Genomic DNA, 18,050 nt, shown 5'->3' on the forward strand with positions numbered 1-18,050 from the left:
CAGGCTACTGTCCATTGGCATGTAAGTGTCAATCCCTCCACCCTCCCTCCCAGCCCAGGAAGACCCATTCCATATGCAGATGTGTGCAAGTGTGACCGAGGATCCTGTGTTTGGGGTTGTCTGAGTGAATGCACAAGGGAGCTGTCAACTAAACCTAGCCAGACGTGGATTGTAAGGCACAGAAGGATTTAAGTGTAGAGAAATGCTCACTTACTAAAAGTAGCATTTCTAAAATAGTAATATAAAATCCAACTTCACCGTAAGCAAGATTTTGTATCACCATTCTGGTCATACTAAATATGACCTGGCTACTCCTTTCAGATCAGGATCTACCACTCAAACAGTATATTAGGGTAGCCCTAATGCTATCCTATGAAAGGAGCAGGCCTCACAGCAGCGTAAAAACAAATTTACACTACCAGGACATACAGAACACACATGTTCATGTCCTGCCTTTTACCTACATAGCACCCTGCCCTATGGGCTACCTAGTCAAAGTGGCAGTGAAATTGCACACACAGGCACTGCCTGAGACATGGTTAGGGGCTACTTATGTGGGTGGCACAACCAGTGCTGCAGTCCACCAGTAGCATTTAATTTATAGGCCCTGGGCACACGTAGTACACTTGACTAGGAACTTATAAGTAAATTAAACAAGTCAATTGAGTATGAGCTAATGTCACCATGTTTTAAAGAGAGAGCATATGCACTTTAGCACTGATTAGCAGTGGTAACGTGCACAGAGTCCTAAAGCCAGCAAACATTAAGTCAGAAAAAGAGAAGGAGGAAGGTAAAAAGGTTTGGGGGTGACCCTGCAGAAAGGCCATTTCCAACAGCAGTGATATGTGATAGGTCACACAGTGTGTCATTACCTCTCTCTCTCCTCTGTCTGCAGTGCTGGGGTCTCCGGGCTGGGCAGTGATACACCTGAGATCACACAGTGTCACTATCTCTCTCTCCCCTCTCTGCAGTGCTGGTGTCTCTGATCAGTGATACGCCTGAGGTCACATAATGTGTCATTACCTCTCCCCCCTCTCTGGAGTTCTGGGGTCTCTGGGCAGTGATATGCCTGAGGTCACACTGTGACATTGACTCTCTCTCCTCCCTCTGCAGTGCTGGGTTTTCTGGGCTGGTCAGTGATATGCCTGAAGTCACACAGTGTGTCATTAATGTTCTCTCCTCTCTGAAGTCCTGGGGTCTCTTGGCAGTGATATGCCTGAGGTCACACAGTGTGTAATTAACTCTCCCTCCTCTCTCTGCATTGCTGGGGTATCTGGGCTTGGCAGTGATACGCCTGAAATCACACAGTGTATCATTAACTCTCTCTCCTCTCTCTGAAGTGCCGGGGCCTTTGGGCAGTGATATGCCTGAGGTCACACAGTGTGTCATTAACTCTCTCTCCTGTCTCTGCAGTGCTGGGGTCTTTGGGTAGCGATACATCTGAGGTCACATAGGCCCTCCTCATGACATTGGTTGTAAAAACTGATTACTGCTGTGGTGACTGCCGCCACCATACCGCTGCGGAAGCGGACATCCATCCTCCAGATTATAAGACACACACACAAAACCGACAGAAAACAGCCACAACCACAAATCCGCCACACCCACTGAACGTAATAAACTGATGTAACTACTATCCATACCATTATGCTACCAATATCAAGCCCTCCAAATTATGAACCACGAATCACCACAGCGGACATTCAAAGATATCAAACCATTGGTGGTGAACACCGCTGCGGCGGATATGGCCCAACAAATACAAAACAACATTGGCCAGAACAAAAAACCCACACCTGACACAAATACACACACCCCAAACACCCAGCAACAGCACTATAAAATACACACCCACATCACCCACAATTCTTTGCTAACACAACATGACGGCTACAATTTGTGACGACAATCCAAAGGAGAACTGCACACACATCACAACTACCAAGTCACCCGACGAGCACCACACACCACACACACCACCACAGCACACATCACCCAGGGCACAACCTACACACACCACACAACACCCATGTCCCCACAAAGGCACCCCGTTTCACTGATGAGGAATTGTGGGTCATGGTTGAGGAAATAGTTAGGGTAGAACCACAGCTGCTTGGAGCACATGTCCAGCAGATTTCCATTGCCAGGAAGATGGAGCTATGACGGAGGATCGTGGACAGGGTGAACACTGTGGGACTACACCCACGCACAAGGGATGACATAAGGAAGAGTTGGAACGACCTACGGGGGAAAGTGCTGCCCATTGCAGCAAGGCACCAGCTCACCATCATGAGGACTGATGGTGGACCCCTGCCTCCTTCCCAACAGCTGACAGCATGGGAGGAGCAAGTCTTGGCAATCCTGAGGGACTCACTGGAGTTGCAGGAGGACTGGACACTGGTAAGTCAAAATTTACTACCTATCCTCCCCCTTACCTGCATGCCATCCCAACCCCTCACCCCACTCCATCCCACTCAGTGCACCACCACACACAACAAACCCATATGCCAAGCCCTGCATGCCATACCCACTGCATGCACATCCCTTCCAGCCCTGCATGTACACCCACCACCAATGCATGCACAGCAGGGAAAACTAACTATCCCACAATCCATCGTCTTACACAAACAAAGGTGGCAGGGCAACAGCAATAACACTGTGGAAGCTAGTGATGCAGTATCTGTCACAGACATGTAGCATAATACACCACTTACATCCCCACAGGTGCCCCAGCCAATGTCAGCGGCAAGGAGGTGCCGCGGCTGACCAGTCCTCCACCAGAAGATTCCCCCAGTGATGACAGCAACTCTGGACTTCTGGATCTGGATGAACTCCCTGGCCCATCAGGGATCACTGGTCAGTTGGCTACTCTATCCCACACCCACCCAGCCCACCACAGAGCCTCCCCCTGCAGTATCCAACACCACATCACACACTCAACGTCCCCAGACCGCAGTCCCCAGGACACGTCAATCAGCAGTGTGCCCACTTGTACAGGGACCCCAGTCCACACCTCACAGGCAGGACAATGAGGGTCCAGGGGTAAATGGCAGTGGGCACACCGTTCAGGGGACACAGGCACAGGGGGCCAGGGATGGTCAGAGGACAGCTGTGTGCTAGGGGGAGGACAGGCACAGGGAACACACTGCCCAGGAGGCACTCACTAATGTCCTGGGGAGGCACTCACTAATGTCATGGGGGGCCTATCAAAAATCCTAGGACAAGATGGGTCAGGTGTAGGAGGCTGGACTGGCTTGTAGTGAGTACCAAGGGGTACTTGCACCTTGCACCAGGCCCAGTTATCCCTTATTAGTGTATAGGGTGTCTAGCAGCTTAGGCTGATAGATAATGGTAGCTTAGCAGAGCAGCTTAGGCTGAACTAGGAGACGTGTGAAGCTACTACAGTACCACTTAGTGTCATATGCACAATATCATAAGAAAACACAATACACAGTTATACTAAAAATAAAGGTACTTTATTTTTATGACAATATGCCAAAGTATCTTAGAGTGTACCCTCAGTGAGAGGATAGGAAATATACACAAGATATATATACACAATAGCAAAAATATGCAGTATAGTCTTAGAAAACAGTGCAAACAATGTATAGTTACAATAGGATGCAATGGGGAAACATAGGGATAGGGGCAACACAAACCATATACTCCAAAAGTGGAATGCGAACCACGAATGGACCCCAAACCTATGTGACCTTGTAGAGGGTCGCTGGGACTATTAGAAAATAGTGAGAGTTAGAAAAATAACCCTCCCCAAGACCCTGAAAAGTGAGTGCAAAGTGCACCAAAGTTCCCCTAAGGACAAAAGAGTCGTGTTAGAGGAATAATGCAGGAAAGACACAAACCAGCAATGCAACAACTGTGGATTTCCAATCTAGGGTACCTGTGGAACAAGGGGACCAAGTCCAAAAGTCACAAGCAAGTCGGAGATGGGCAGATGCCCAGGAAATGCCAGCTGCGGGTGCAAAGAAGCTTCGACTGGACAGAAGAAGCTGAGGTTTCTGCAGGAACGAAAAGGGCTAGAGACTTCCCCTTTGGTGGACAGATCCCTCTCGCCTTGGAGAGTCGTGCAGAAGTGTTTTACCGCCGGAAGGACGCCAACAAGCCTTGCTACACGCAAATCGTGCGTTTGGCGTTTTTGGACGCTGCTGGGGCCCAGGAGGGACCAGGAGGTCGCAAATTGGACCTGCAGAGAGAGGGGACGTCGAGCAAGACAAAGAGCCCTCACTGAAGCAGGTAGCACCCGGAGAAGTGCCCGAAACCGGCACTACGAGGATGCGTGAAACGGTGCTCGCCGAAGTTGCACAAAGGAGTCCCACGTCGCCGGAGACCAACTTAGAAAGTCGTGCAATGCAGGTTAGAGTGCCGTGGACCCAGGCTTGGCTGTGCACAAAGGATTTCCGCCGGAAGTGCACAGGGGCCGGAGTAGCTGCAAAGTCGCTGTTCCCAGCAATGCAGCCCAGCGAGGTGAGGCAAGGACTTACCTCCACCAAACTTGGGCTGAAGAGTCACTGGACTGTGGGGGTCACTTGGACAGCGTCGCTGGATTCGAGGGACCTCGCTCGTCGTGCTGAGAGGAGACCCAAGGACTGGTAATGCAGCTTTTTGGTGCCTGCGGTTGCAGGGGGAAGATTCCGTCGACCCACGGGAGATTTCTTCGGAGCTTCTGGTGCAGAGAGGAGGCAGACTACCCCCACAGCATGCACAAGCAGGAAAACAGTCGAGAAGGCGGCAGGATCAGCGTTACAGAGTTGCAGTAGTCGTCTTTGCTACTATGTTGCAGGTTTGCAGGCTTCCAGCACGGTCAGCGGTCGATTCCTTATCAGAAGGTGAAGAGAGAGATGCAGAGGAACTCGGCTGAGCTCATGCATTCGTTATCTAAAGTTTCCCCAGAGACAGAGACCCTAAATAGCCAGAAAAGAGGGTTTGGCTACCTAGGAGAGAGGAAAGGCTACTAACACCTGAAGGAGCCTATCAGCAGGAGTCTCTGACGTCACCTGGTGGCACTGGCCACTCAGAGCAGTCCAGTGTGCCAGCAGCACCTCTGTTTCCAAGATGGCAGAGGTCTGGAGCACACTGTAGGAGCTCTGGACACCTCCCAGGGGAGGTGCAGGTCAGGGGAGTGGTCACTCCCCTTTCCTTTGTCCAGTTTCGCGCCAGAGCAGGGGCTAAGGGGTCCCTGAACCGGTGTAGACTGGCTTATGCAGAATTGGGCACATCTGTGCCCAACAAAGCATTTCCAGAGGCTGGGGGAGGCTACTCCTCCCCTGCCTTCACACCATTTTCCAAAGGGAGAGGGTGTCACACCCTCTCTCAGAGGAAGTTCTTTGTTCTGCCATCCTGGGCCAGGCCTGGCTGGACCCCAGGAGGGCAGCTGCCTGTCTGAGGGGTTGGCAGCAGCAGCAGCTGCAGAGAAACCCCAGGAAGGGCAGTCTGGCAGTACCAGGGTCTGTGCTACAGACCACTGGGATCATGGAATTGTACCAACAATGCCAGGATGGCATAGAGGGGGCAATTCCATGATCATAGACATGTTACATGGCCATATTCGGAGTTACCATGGTGAAGCTACATATAGGTGGTGACCTATATGTAGTGCACGCGTGTAATGGTGTCCCCGCACTCACAAAGTTCAGTGAATTGGCTCTGAACAATGTGGGGGCACCTTGGCTAGTGCCAGGGTGCCCTCACACTAAGTAACTTTGCACCTAACCTTTACCAGGTAAAGGTTAGACATATAGGTGACTTATAAGTTACTTAAGTGCAGTGTAAAATGGCTGTGAAATAACGTGGACGTTATTTCACTCAGGCTGCAGTGGCAGGCCTGTGTAAGAATTGTCAGAGCTCCCTATGGGTGGCAAAAGAAATGCTGCAGCCCATAGGGATCTCCTGGAACCCCAATACCCTGGGTACCTCAGTACCATATACTAGGGAATTATAAGGGTGTTCCAGTAAGCCAATGTAAATTGGTAAAAATGGTCACTAGCCTGTCAGTGACAATTTGGAAAGAAATGAGAGAGCATAACCACTGAGGTTCTGATTAGCAGAGCCTCAGTGAGACAGTTAGTCACTACACAGGTAACACATTCAGGCACACTTATGAGCACTGGGGCCCTGGGTTACCAGGGTCCCAGTGACACATACCACTAAACAACATATATACAGTGAAAAATGGGGGTAACATGCCAGGCAAGATGGTACTTTCCTACATCAGGTGATCAACATCATGCAGGAGAATCAGAGGTACCAGGGGGAACACCACCAGGAGATCAAACAAGAATTGCAGGCCCTGAACACCACCATAGTCTCCATTGCAGGGGTGCTGGGTGACATGGCCAACATCATGCGGGTGTACACAGCACACCAGCAGGCCCCTTCCACTAGCCAGTGTACTGACCAGCCCTCCACATCTCCTGCAGCTAGTGAACAGGAGGCCCTGCTACAGGACCCACACGCAACCAGCACCCCTCCCCCTGCTGCAGGTGAACCACCCCGCAAACGGTCCCTGCGACCCAGACAGACACCAGAGACACTTGCCAAGACAAAGACCACAGCCAGGAGATGAGCCCCTTCTGAATGTCCCCCTTGTGTTTCACTGGGTCACCTTGTCCACTTTGAACTGCCATTGTTCCCCTTCCTCTGGTACTTGGACACTGGACCTGTGCTACAAACAGACTGGCCCAGTACACTGGACTATTCCTAACCATCACCCTACTCTATTGCACTTCCCATTGTGTACAAATTTCTAATAAACACCCTTGGACACAACTTGAGTAATAGTCCTTTATCTACAGGTAATGTACAATGCATTGAACTATAATGAACTGCATAATCCTGTGTAAATGTCCAGTAACTTGTTGATCCATCCCACAAATGTGTCTCAGCAGTCTTTACATATCACAGCAGTACACTGTTAGAACAACACCAACATCTGCAATAAGGGAACATATAGGTGACAGTCAGGTGGGATGCAAAGGTAATGACTTGCATCATGCTACAGTCACATAGCACAACACTAAAATGTAGAGATGTATAGTCCAACAGTCTTACCTGGTTGTCATCGAAGGTACTACAGGATCAAATGTGACCTGTTGTCCACACCCTCCTCCTCTTCCTCCTCCTCACTGTCCACATCTGCCACAGCTGCATTGTCACCCCCCTCCTCCTGCAGATAGGGCCATGGCGTCTGAGGGCCAAACTGTGCAACATGCAGCAAACCACAACGATTCTGCAGACCTTCTCAGGGGCATAGCATAGGGATCCACCTGTCAAATGGAGGCATCTGAAACTTAGCCTTCAGGAGACCGAAGGTCCTTTCGACAATCCTGCTGGTACGCCCATGAGCATCATTGTACCTATTCTCAGCCCCTGTTCTCGTATTCCTAACAGGGGTCAGGATCCAGGACAGCCTTGGGTAGCCGGAATCACCTGCAAGAAGTAAGGGACACACATTAGCCCTGCACAATAGCATGGGAAATGACTCCGGAAGGCATACGCTCACATACATCGGGTGGGGACTCATGCTCACCTATTAGGCACACTCTGTGCCTCTGTAGTTGTGCCATCAGCTGTGGGACACTGCTATTCCTCAGGATATAGGCATCATCCCCCGACCCTAGATAATTGGTAATGACGTGGGAGATGGACTGGTCAGCAAGGCACACCATCTGGACATTGAGTAAGTAGAAACTCTTCTGATTCCTGTACACTTGCTCATTGGCCCGGGGGGGACTAAGGCAATATGGGTCACGTCAATGGCCCCAATAAAATGTGGTATATGTCCCATTGCATAGAATCCAGCCTTCACATCAGGTAATTCATCTACCTGGGGAAATGCGATGTAGCTGCACTTGTGTTTGAGCAAGGCATCCAGTACCCTTGCTAGCACAATAGAGAACATTGGTTATGACATCCCTGCAGCCAAGCCCATTGTCACCTGGAAAGAGCCAGTTGCCAGGAAATGGAGCACTTAGAGTACCTGCACAAGAGGGGGGATTGCTGTGGTGCTACGGATAGCAGGTATCAGATCAGGCTCCAATTGTTCACACAGCTCTGTGATTGTGGCCCTGTCCAGACGATAGGTGAGTATGATGTGCCGGTCCTCCAGTGTAGCCAAGTCCACAAGGGGTGGAGAATGGGAACCAATGATGATCAACGCCGGCTGTGGCGGTGTTCACCGCCCCTGACGTGACCGCCATTTCCTTTCTACCACTGCACTTGATTCCTGACTTTCCACAGGACGACATCTTCACTGCGTGTGCTGCTGTGACCTGTGTTTGGAATCCACCATGGCTCATGCAACAGGGGAAAGGGCCCCAGCCTTCACGTTGGAGGAGTTGGAGAGCCTGTGGATGGGGTCCTACTCCAGTATGGGCAGTTGTATGGGCCTCCAGACCAACAGGTGAGTACACCATGGTACTTTGTATGTGACATGGCTGCATGGAGATGTGTGTCTGGTGGCAGTGTGTCAGATAGGGGGAGGGTATGGCTGCTGGCAGCACTAATACAGGTGTACGGGTCATGTGTGTCCCTGATGAGGGGATAATGCTTTTTGTGGGCCATGTGTGTAACAGGCTGGATTGTCTGGTTCATGGTGTCCCACCTTCTGTGTTTCCTCTGCAGGTCAGCATCCATCAGAAGAAGGGGATGTGGCGTGCCATCACCAAGTACGTGCAGACCCTGGGGGTCTATTGCAGGCAGAGCACCCACTGCAGGAAACAGTACACTGGGCACGTAAGACCGCGGAGGCCCGCTGGGGACGGCCTCCCAACAAGGGGTGCCCATCAGAACCTGCCCGCCCTAATGGCCCGCATACTGGTGGTGGCCTACCAAGATCTAGATGGGCACTTGAGGGCATCACAGCAGCCACAAGGGGTGAGTAAAGTGTGTTTGTCAACCAACTCTGTTGCCTGGCATGGGATTTGGATGCAGGGTACTAGTCAGTGAATGTCCCAATATGCCAGTTCAGACATTGCTGCGTGGTCCAGCTCAGGTTAATAGGGTGGAAAGCATGTACTAGATAGCTAGGTAGGTGGCTTCCCATCTCAGACAGGGCTTAGCTGGTCTCAGTTGGTGTGTAGCTTGCAGTCTTTGGCTTCTACCTCCTGTAGTAATTAGCCAATGGTATGCCATTGTGGTCCATACTGCCCATTCTCAGTCTCAGTGTGTGACAGTGATGTGTTTGCCATCTGTGCTGTTGGTGCTGAGATTGACACTGCGCTCCCTCTCTCCCTCTCCCCTTCTCTCTCCTTTTGTCTACCTACCCTTGTGTGCATTAAAATCATCTGGCAAAGAAGCGGGGGCACCAGCGAGCGAGGAAGCTCCAGCCCATGGGACTCAGTAGGACGGAGGGCGAGGGGAGCACCACGGCGGGGACAGGAGATGACACCACTGACTCTGATTCGTCCTCCGATGGGAGCTCCCTGGTGGTGGTGGACCCCTCTGGGACCATCTCAGCTACAGGTTCTACCGCCACGCCTGTACCAGCACCACCCACCCAGTAGCCCCCCACTGAGTTGCCCATGCCCACACCCTCAGGAGGGTGGGCATCTCCTTCGCCCCAGGCACCTCAAGTCCTCCCCAGTCCTCAGTGAGGAGGCTATTGACCTCCTGAGATACATCGCTGTAGGGTAGTCAACCATAGTGAATGCCATCCAGGGGCTAGCATCCCAGATGCAACAATGCAATGCAAAACATTCATGGGAGCTTGACGGCACTACAGAGATCGTTTCAGGCTCTGGCCTCTTCACTGACGGCAGCCAGTGTTCCTGTTCCATCCATCCCGCCTCCAAGTACCACTTCCCAGTCCCAGTCTCCTCACCCCCAACCCATCCCACGCACACATTCTGAGAGGCATACACCTAAAAACAACACACAAGACTCGCACAGACAAACACAGACAGTACACGTCAGTCCACAAGCACTCACATAGCCAACACACAGATGCACACACAACATCATCCACTGCTTCCACTGTGTCCCCCTCCTCCTACTGCACAGTCACATACTCACTCACACCTGCATGCACTGCATCAACAGTCCCAGAACCTGCCACCTGCACAGCCTTGCCCACAGTCACCACAGATATGCACCCCCCACACCACATGAGCAGTCACCACCACTACCACCTAATGCAGCACACCCACCTTACTTGCAGACACCACCACAACATCCATCCACATGTCCTGCTTGTCCTCCCCCACCCTGTCTACCTACCCTCCAGAGACACACACACACTCGCACTCAGACCCTCAACAGCCATCCACCTCACACATGCACACTGTCCATGCACCTGCACCCAAGTCTAGCACACCTTTTCCTCCTACAACCACTACCTCGACCTCCACTCCCATCCGTCCTCCCACATCCCACCCCAGTGGCCCTAAGAAGTTTTACCTTGCCTACCTTGACCTCTCCCCCCCACCTGCCTGCAAGAGGAAGCTCCCACCACCCCAGCCCAGTACCTCATGCACCCAGCCTGACACAGCTCAACCCCCAAAGTCTCCAGCTGCCACTAAGGGGCACATGAGTGCGACGCCAGCCCCCGCACCAAGGACATTCCTCCCCACCAAAATGAAGGACTAAAGTGCTGCCCCCTCCCAAACAGACTGGGAAGGCCATGGGGCCACCTACAAAATCTAGGGGCGAGGAGGACCCACCAAAATCCCAGGACAAGGAGGCACTACCATATCCCTGGCCAAGGAGACCTCAACCACAATCAAGGCCAAGGAGGCCCCACCAAAATCCAAGGCCAAGGAGGCCCGAACCACATCAAAGGCCAAGGAGGCCTCAACCAAACCCAAGGCCAAGGAGGCCACACCAAAATCTAAGGCCAAGGAGGGCCCAAACAAATCCATGCCCAAGGAGGCCCCACTCGAAACCATGGCCAAGGAGGCCTCACTCAAAACTATGCCCAAGGAGCCCCATCCAGAATCAAAGGCCATGGAGCAGCATCCCAAACCAGAGGCCATGGAGCAGCATCCCAAACCAGAGGCTAAGGAGCACCATCAATAACCAGTGGGCGGGCAGCCCTCTCCAGAACCAGTGGGCAGGAAGTCCCCTCCCAATGAGTGCCCGCCCCCAACCCCACACCCCCTGAGGTACCTGCCCATTTCCAACATAATGACCCAGAACCATATCCCTGGCCAAGGAGACCTCAACCACAATCAAGGCCAAGGAGGCCCCACCAAAATCCAAGGCCAAGGAGGCCCGAACCACATCAAAGGCCAAGGAGGCCTCAACCAAACCCAAGGCCAAGGAGGCCACACCAAAATCTAAGGCCAAGGAGGGCCCAAACAAATCCATGCCCAAGGAGGCCCCACTCGAAACCATGGCCAAGGAGGCCTCACTCAAAACTGTGCCCAAGGAGCCCCATCCAGAATCAAAGGCCATGGAGCAGCATCCCAAACCAGAGGCCAAGGAGCACCATCAATAACCAGTGGGCGGGCAGCCCTCTCCAGAACCAGTGGGCAGGAAGTCCCCTCCCAATGAGTGCCCGCCCCCAACCCCACACCCCCTGAGGTGCCTGCCCATTTCCAACATAATGACCCAGAACAGCGGAGTCCAGTGGTTGTCAGGAGTCAGGCTACATAACATATGCATCCCGGGTCCAGCTTCGGGCACATAACTTGAGGGGCGCTGCCTTACTTACATAACATATGCACCCCGGGTCCAGCTTTGGGCACATAACTTGAGGGGAGCTGCCTTACTTACATAACATATGCACCCTGGGTCCAGCTTACTAGTATTTTCCAATTAAAGAAAGAAGGAAGGCGCTAAATGTGGTAAACACCAGGAAAGAACTGGGCTGCATATGTTTTAGTGCTTCTTGTTTAATCAGTTTCAGCGAAATAATGATAAATAATTGTTTTTATTTAGAGGCAACAAAAGACATTTCGATCTTTGCAATGTTGAGTATTGCCTCTTGACTAGACAGGCCCAGTGCTCTGTCTCTGCCATCATCGGAGACAACACACACAGCTGTGTCTTTCAAGCCTTGCAGGAAATGATCGAATTACTGCTTGCTTTGCAAACAATGCAGCGCGCCATAAGAATGACATCAGCAGGGACGTGAACTAATGACAGAAAATCTCTCATACGACTGATCACTGTGATCAAGCAGGTGGCAGATGGGCGTAAAAACATTTAACATCCGAGAAACACATCCAGCAGACCAGCATCAACACTACTGCCCAAGTAACATTTTTGGATGAATGAGTATTCACACTTTCATCCAAGTTTCAGTTTGGAGGAGCTGTTCGGACACTTGAAAATGTAATTACGGAAAGGCAGCAAGTGGAATAAAATACCGACCTTACAGCAAGCAGCAGGGTTAGTGTAGGAGGCTGGCCTGGTTTGTAATGGGTACCAGTGGTACTTACACCTTATACCAGGTCCAGTTATCCCTTATTAGTAGAGTGTAGAAGTGTTCTAGCAGCTTAGGCCGATAGAGGTAGCTATAGCAGAGTAGCCAAGGCTGAAATAGGAGTCAAAGCTCCTGCAATACCACTATATCACATAGGTACCATATCATAACAAACACAATACTCACAGTTACTAAAAATAAAGGTACTTTATTTTAGTTACAATACCAAAAATATCTCAGTGGATAAACTTCCTTGGGAGGTAAGTAACATACACAAAATATACACAAATAACAAAATCAGGTAGGTAAAACAGTCAGAAAGTAGTGCAAACACTGTAGAACACAATAGAATGCAATGAGCCTAGGGGAAAAAACCAACCATATACTAAGTAAGTGGAATGCAAACCACAAATGCACCCCTAGGCAAGTGGAGTGTGTAGAGTGTTGCTGGGAGTGTAAGAAAACGCCAAAGGTGTAGAGGAGACCCCACCCCAGGACCCAGGAAAGCAGGAGTAAAGTACTACTATTTCCCCCAAAACACATTAAAGTCGTGATAAAGAATTTTGCAAAGACCGAACCAGACTGCAAAGCACTGAAGACGGATTCCTGGACCTGAAGACCTGTAAAGGAAGGTGACCACATCCAAGAGTTGCTAAAGTGTCCGGGGGGGGAAGGGGTTCAGGAGCCCACTAAACCCTGGATGAAGGTGCAAAATGGCTGCCTCCAGTTGGAAGAAGATGCTGGTTTTGCACCAACTAGTGAGGTAGGAGGTTCTGCTTTGTGCAGAAGATATCCCACGGTGTGCTGGTGGATACAGGGTGGTTTCCTTGGCAAAATACTGCAAACAAGCCTTGCTACACATAAGAGTTGTGGTTGAACAAAAAGGGTGCTGCCCGGGCCCAGGAAGGACCAGGATGTTGTCACTCAGGAGGGGAGAACGTGGGGGCCCTCAGCAACGTAGAGAGCCCACTGGAAGGAGGAAAGCACCCGCAGGAGTCCTTGAACACGGGTTCAAGAAGTCTGAACACCACGGTCCTCTCAACACTGCAAAGAGAGGTCCCACAACACCAGAGGTCAACTCAGGGAGCTGCAGCAAGTGCAGTGCACTGGTACACAAGTACTGGTGCTACTTACATAAGCAGCAAATGTAGTGCCCCAGGACGCAAGTACTGGTGATACTTACACGAGCAGCAGGTGCAGTGCATCGGGACGCAAGTACTGGTGATACATGAGCAGCAGGTGCAGTGGAGCGGGAAACAAGTACTGGTAGTATTTACATAAGCAGCAAGTGTAGTGCACCAGGACACAAGTACTGGTGATACTTACACGAGCAGCAGATGCAGTGCACCAGGACACAAGTACTGGTGATACATGAGCAGCAGGTGCAGTGCACAGGACACAAGTACTGGAGATACACGAGCAGCAGGTGCGGTGCACCAGGACACAAGTAATGGTGATACTTGCATGAGCAGCAGATGCACTGCACCGGGACACAAGTACTGGTGATACACGAGCAGCAGGTGCAGTGCACTGGAACAAAGTACTTCTGCTACTTACATAAGCAGCAGGTGCAGTGCACCGGAACACAAGTACTGGTGATACTTAGATGAGCAGCAGGTGCAGTGCACAGGGACACAAGTACTGGTGATACTTGCAGGAGAGCAGGTGCACTGTCCCAGGACACAAGTACCGGTGATACACGAGCAGCAGGTGCAGTGCACAGGGGCACAAGTGCTGGTGATACATGAGCAGGAGGTGCAGTGCACCGGGACACCAGTAATGGTGACACTTACATGAGCAGCAGGTGCAGTGCACCGGGACACAAGTACTGGTGATACTTGCTTGAGAGCAGGTGCACTGCCCCAGGACACAAGTATTGGTGATACTTACAGCGCCCCCTGAAGGTGCAACAGCACCTGCTCCAAAGAAACACGACCCCCCCCTCACTCACTCTGGGGGGGCAGAGCTCACCACAGAGCCGGAGCCCCCAGGGATGGGGCAATAGCTCTTCGGCCGCTGATACTGAAACCAGCCAAGCTGACCTCCATGGACCCTGGGGCGGCTCTTCACTGGGCTCCGGCGGATACAGGGGGGAAGACCAGGGAGGAGCCGGGAGACCACGAGACCCTCTGCCTGCTGAGCACCGTGGAGGGGCCTGGGCTGCTCCTGCGGCTACTGCGCATGCGCAGGAGAGAAGTGATATGTGCTACTGCTCAAGCCACAGAGAGATCTGTCGTGGCTTAGTGATGAGTGCCATGAGATAAGTGTTGTGTCTTTACTACGCATCCTCATGTGTCATGTCTTTGCTGTGCATGCCCGAGAGATAAGTGGTGTCTGTTTACTGCGCAGGCCCATGAGATTGTGTCTTTGCTGCGCATGCCCGAGAGATAAGTGGTGTCTGTTTACTGCGCAGGCCCATGAGATTTGTGTCTTTGCAGCGCATGCCTGAGAGATAAGTGGTGTCTGTTTACTGCGCAGGCCCATGAGATTGTGTCTTTGCTGCGCATGCCTGAGAGATAAGTGGTGTCTGTTTACTGCGCAGGCCCATGAGATTGTGTCTTTGCTGCGCATGCCCGAGAGATAAGTGTACCCGCTGCTAAGATCCTGTGTGCCAGGGACTATGGTGAGATGACTCTGGGGTTAACGTATTAGCTGGAGGGAGAGCTCTGTGTTTTCTCTAGTCCCAGTTTTGAATGAAAGTAGCATAGAGGGTTAGCAAGTGTCCTGCAAAGCACGTTATGTAAGGAGAGATGACAGATTTGTATTTCCTGTAAATGGGTGAGTGGGTCACTGCGTTTAACACTGAGATCCTTCTGTTACTTGCAGTTCATAAATTGTAAGTCACAGTACATCCTGTACATTGATTTGCACACATGATTTATTTCACTACATAATATATATGTGTGATGTACACCCTCCATTGGGACGAGAAGCACTGTAAAAGAAATAAAACAAAATAGTGCTATTTAAATCTTTATTTGTGTAAATACTGGGAAATTTCAGCGTCACCACAGACGCCATATTAAGAAAAACTTTGGCCCTCGTTATGAACATGGTGATTCAGACCGCCATGCCGCAGGCAGCGGAAGGAATCATTATCTGCTGCCCCTCGGATAATGATCCCTACAGCCACCAGCCTCTCCCTGGAGGGTTCCCCCGCCAGGGAAAGGCTGGTGGAAGGGCTGCAGTGCCCCATCACGCAGGTCACTACCGGATTTACAGGCAGTGATCTACGCAACGGGTGCAGCTGCACCCACCGCACAGAGGCATTGACGGCAGCTCCATGTGGAGCTGCGGGCAATGTCCCGGCCAGGCATTCTGCTGAGCCGGCGGACGGAAACAATTTTCTGCCCGCAGGCTCAGCAGAATGTTCTTTATGCAGCCAACCCGGAGATCCTCTCCAACTATCGCCCCATCTCCCTCCTCCCTTTCCCGCCAAGGTTGCTGAGAAACTAGTCAACGCCCCCCTATCCCACTTCCTCGAAGGAAACAACACTCTTGACCCCTAACAATCCGGGTTCGCAAGAACCACAGCAGGGAAACCGCCCTCATCGCATGCACTGACGACATCAGGACCAAAGTCGACAAAGGCGAAACAGTCGCACTCACCCTCCTAGACCTCTCCGCAGCCTTTGACACTGTCTGCCACCACACACTCCGGACACGCCTCCACAACATAAGAATTCGCCACAGAGAGTCCGCCTTCCACCTTTCCACTCCACAGCTACCAAGATCATCTGCGGAGTCCCCCAAGGGTCCTCCCTCAGCCCCACACTCTTCAACATTTACATGATCCCCCTAGTCAACATCCTCCGACCACACGGAATCACTATCCTCTCCTACGCAGATGACACCCAACTCATCCTCTCCCTCACCCGCAACCCCACCACCGACAAAACCAACCTACACGCTGCTCTCCTCGACACCGCCAACTGGATGACAACTAACCACCTCAAGCTTAACTCCAACAAAACCGAGATCATCATCTTTAGCCCCAACAAAACCATATGGGACGACTCCTGGTGGCCCACCGCCCTAGCCCCCGAACCCACCCCCGCAAACCACGCATGCAACCTCGGCATCATCCTGGTCCCCTCCCTCTCCATGACACAACAAATCAATGCACTAACCTCCTCCTGCTTCCACACACTCTGCACTCTAAAAGAATCCTTCAAATGGATTCCCCCAGTGACCAGGAAGACAATCACCCATGCACTCATCAGCAGCAGACTTGACTACGGTAACGCCCTCTACGCGGCACCACACTCAAACTCAAATGCAAACTCCAGAGAATCCAGAACACAGCCGCACGCCGCGTCCTTGGCCTCCCCCGCCACGAACGAATCTCACCACACCTCAAATCTCTTCACTGGCTCCCCATAGACAAGAGACTCACTTTCAAGATCCTCATCCACGCACACAAATCCCTCCACAACACCGGGCTGACCTACCTCAACGAAAGAGTGAACTTCCACACTCCCACCCGCAACCTCCGATCAGCCAACCTCACACTAGCTACAGTCCCCCGCATCCATCGAACCACCACAGGAGGCAGGGCCTTTTCCTACCTCGCCCCCACAACCTGGAACTCCCTCCCCATCAACCTCTGCAAAACCAAAGACCTCCTACTCTTCAGAAAAAACATCAAGACATGGCTGTTCGAACAGTAACCCCCCGCAGCGCCTTGAGACCCTCACGGGTGAGTAGCACACTATATAAAAAATTTTGATTGATTGATTGAAAGAATCCACACTGCTCAGAGCGGGCGTTAAAAGGAGGCTTCCATTGCTTACAATGGGCCTCTGGATGCTTTGCAGGATTAGTGTCACAATTTCTGATACTAATCCTGAAAAGCGCCACACTAGCGTAAACAATTCTGACGCTAGTCCCCTGACTACCGCATGGCGTACACATTGTGGTGTTAGGGGGGAGCTAAGGGCTGCAAGAAAACTGACGCTGCACTTTTGGTCTAAATTTAGACTTTTGGTCTAAATGCACCTTTGTAAATTGGGCCCATATTTTCTAACAACTCGAAATCAGAACTGTGTCCAAGCCATCCTCCTTGAATAAAGTGGTGGAGACTACATTTTTCTGGGTATGCACTGGGTGAAAGATTTGTATGCTGAAGTTGTTGTTAGATAACCAACAGCAGTTGTCAGTCATTTTAAAAGAAAGTGTTTTTCCAGTGCTCGGGGACAGCACCGTTGGTGTTCCAACATTTTCCGAAAGGATAGTTAGTTCAGTTGTGTACTATGTTGTGGACTGTGGGTATTCCAGAGCTTTGGGTCCAGCATTCACTGGTATTTGCTCCGAAGTGTTATTTATATACTCAAACTTTGGCTGACTCGAGATTCCTGCTCGGAGTTATGTGGGCCTTTCTCTTCATTGCCTTCCCGGCCCTTGTTCCAGGACAATTTGTTTTGGTACATAGTCCTATTGCGACTTCTGTTGATTGTGAACTTTGCTGGCAGATTTAGTTGGTGGTCAACTTTGCTGGCTGATTTTGTGTCCACCGTACTCTGTCAATTGCATAATTTGATTAGTCATGTAGATTACACAAGGTCTTTGCTTAGCCCTGTGTAGATCATATATAATTTATTTTTGGGTAATCTAGTGAAGATCTTTTACGCTCTTTGGACAGTCCTGTGTAGATCACTTGAGCTCTTTG

This window comes from Pleurodeles waltl, chromosome 4_1, assembly GCF_031143425.1.
Source record: "Pleurodeles waltl isolate 20211129_DDA chromosome 4_1, aPleWal1.hap1.20221129, whole genome shotgun sequence".
NCBI classification, from domain to species: domain Eukaryota; kingdom Metazoa; phylum Chordata; class Amphibia; order Caudata; family Salamandridae; genus Pleurodeles; species Pleurodeles waltl.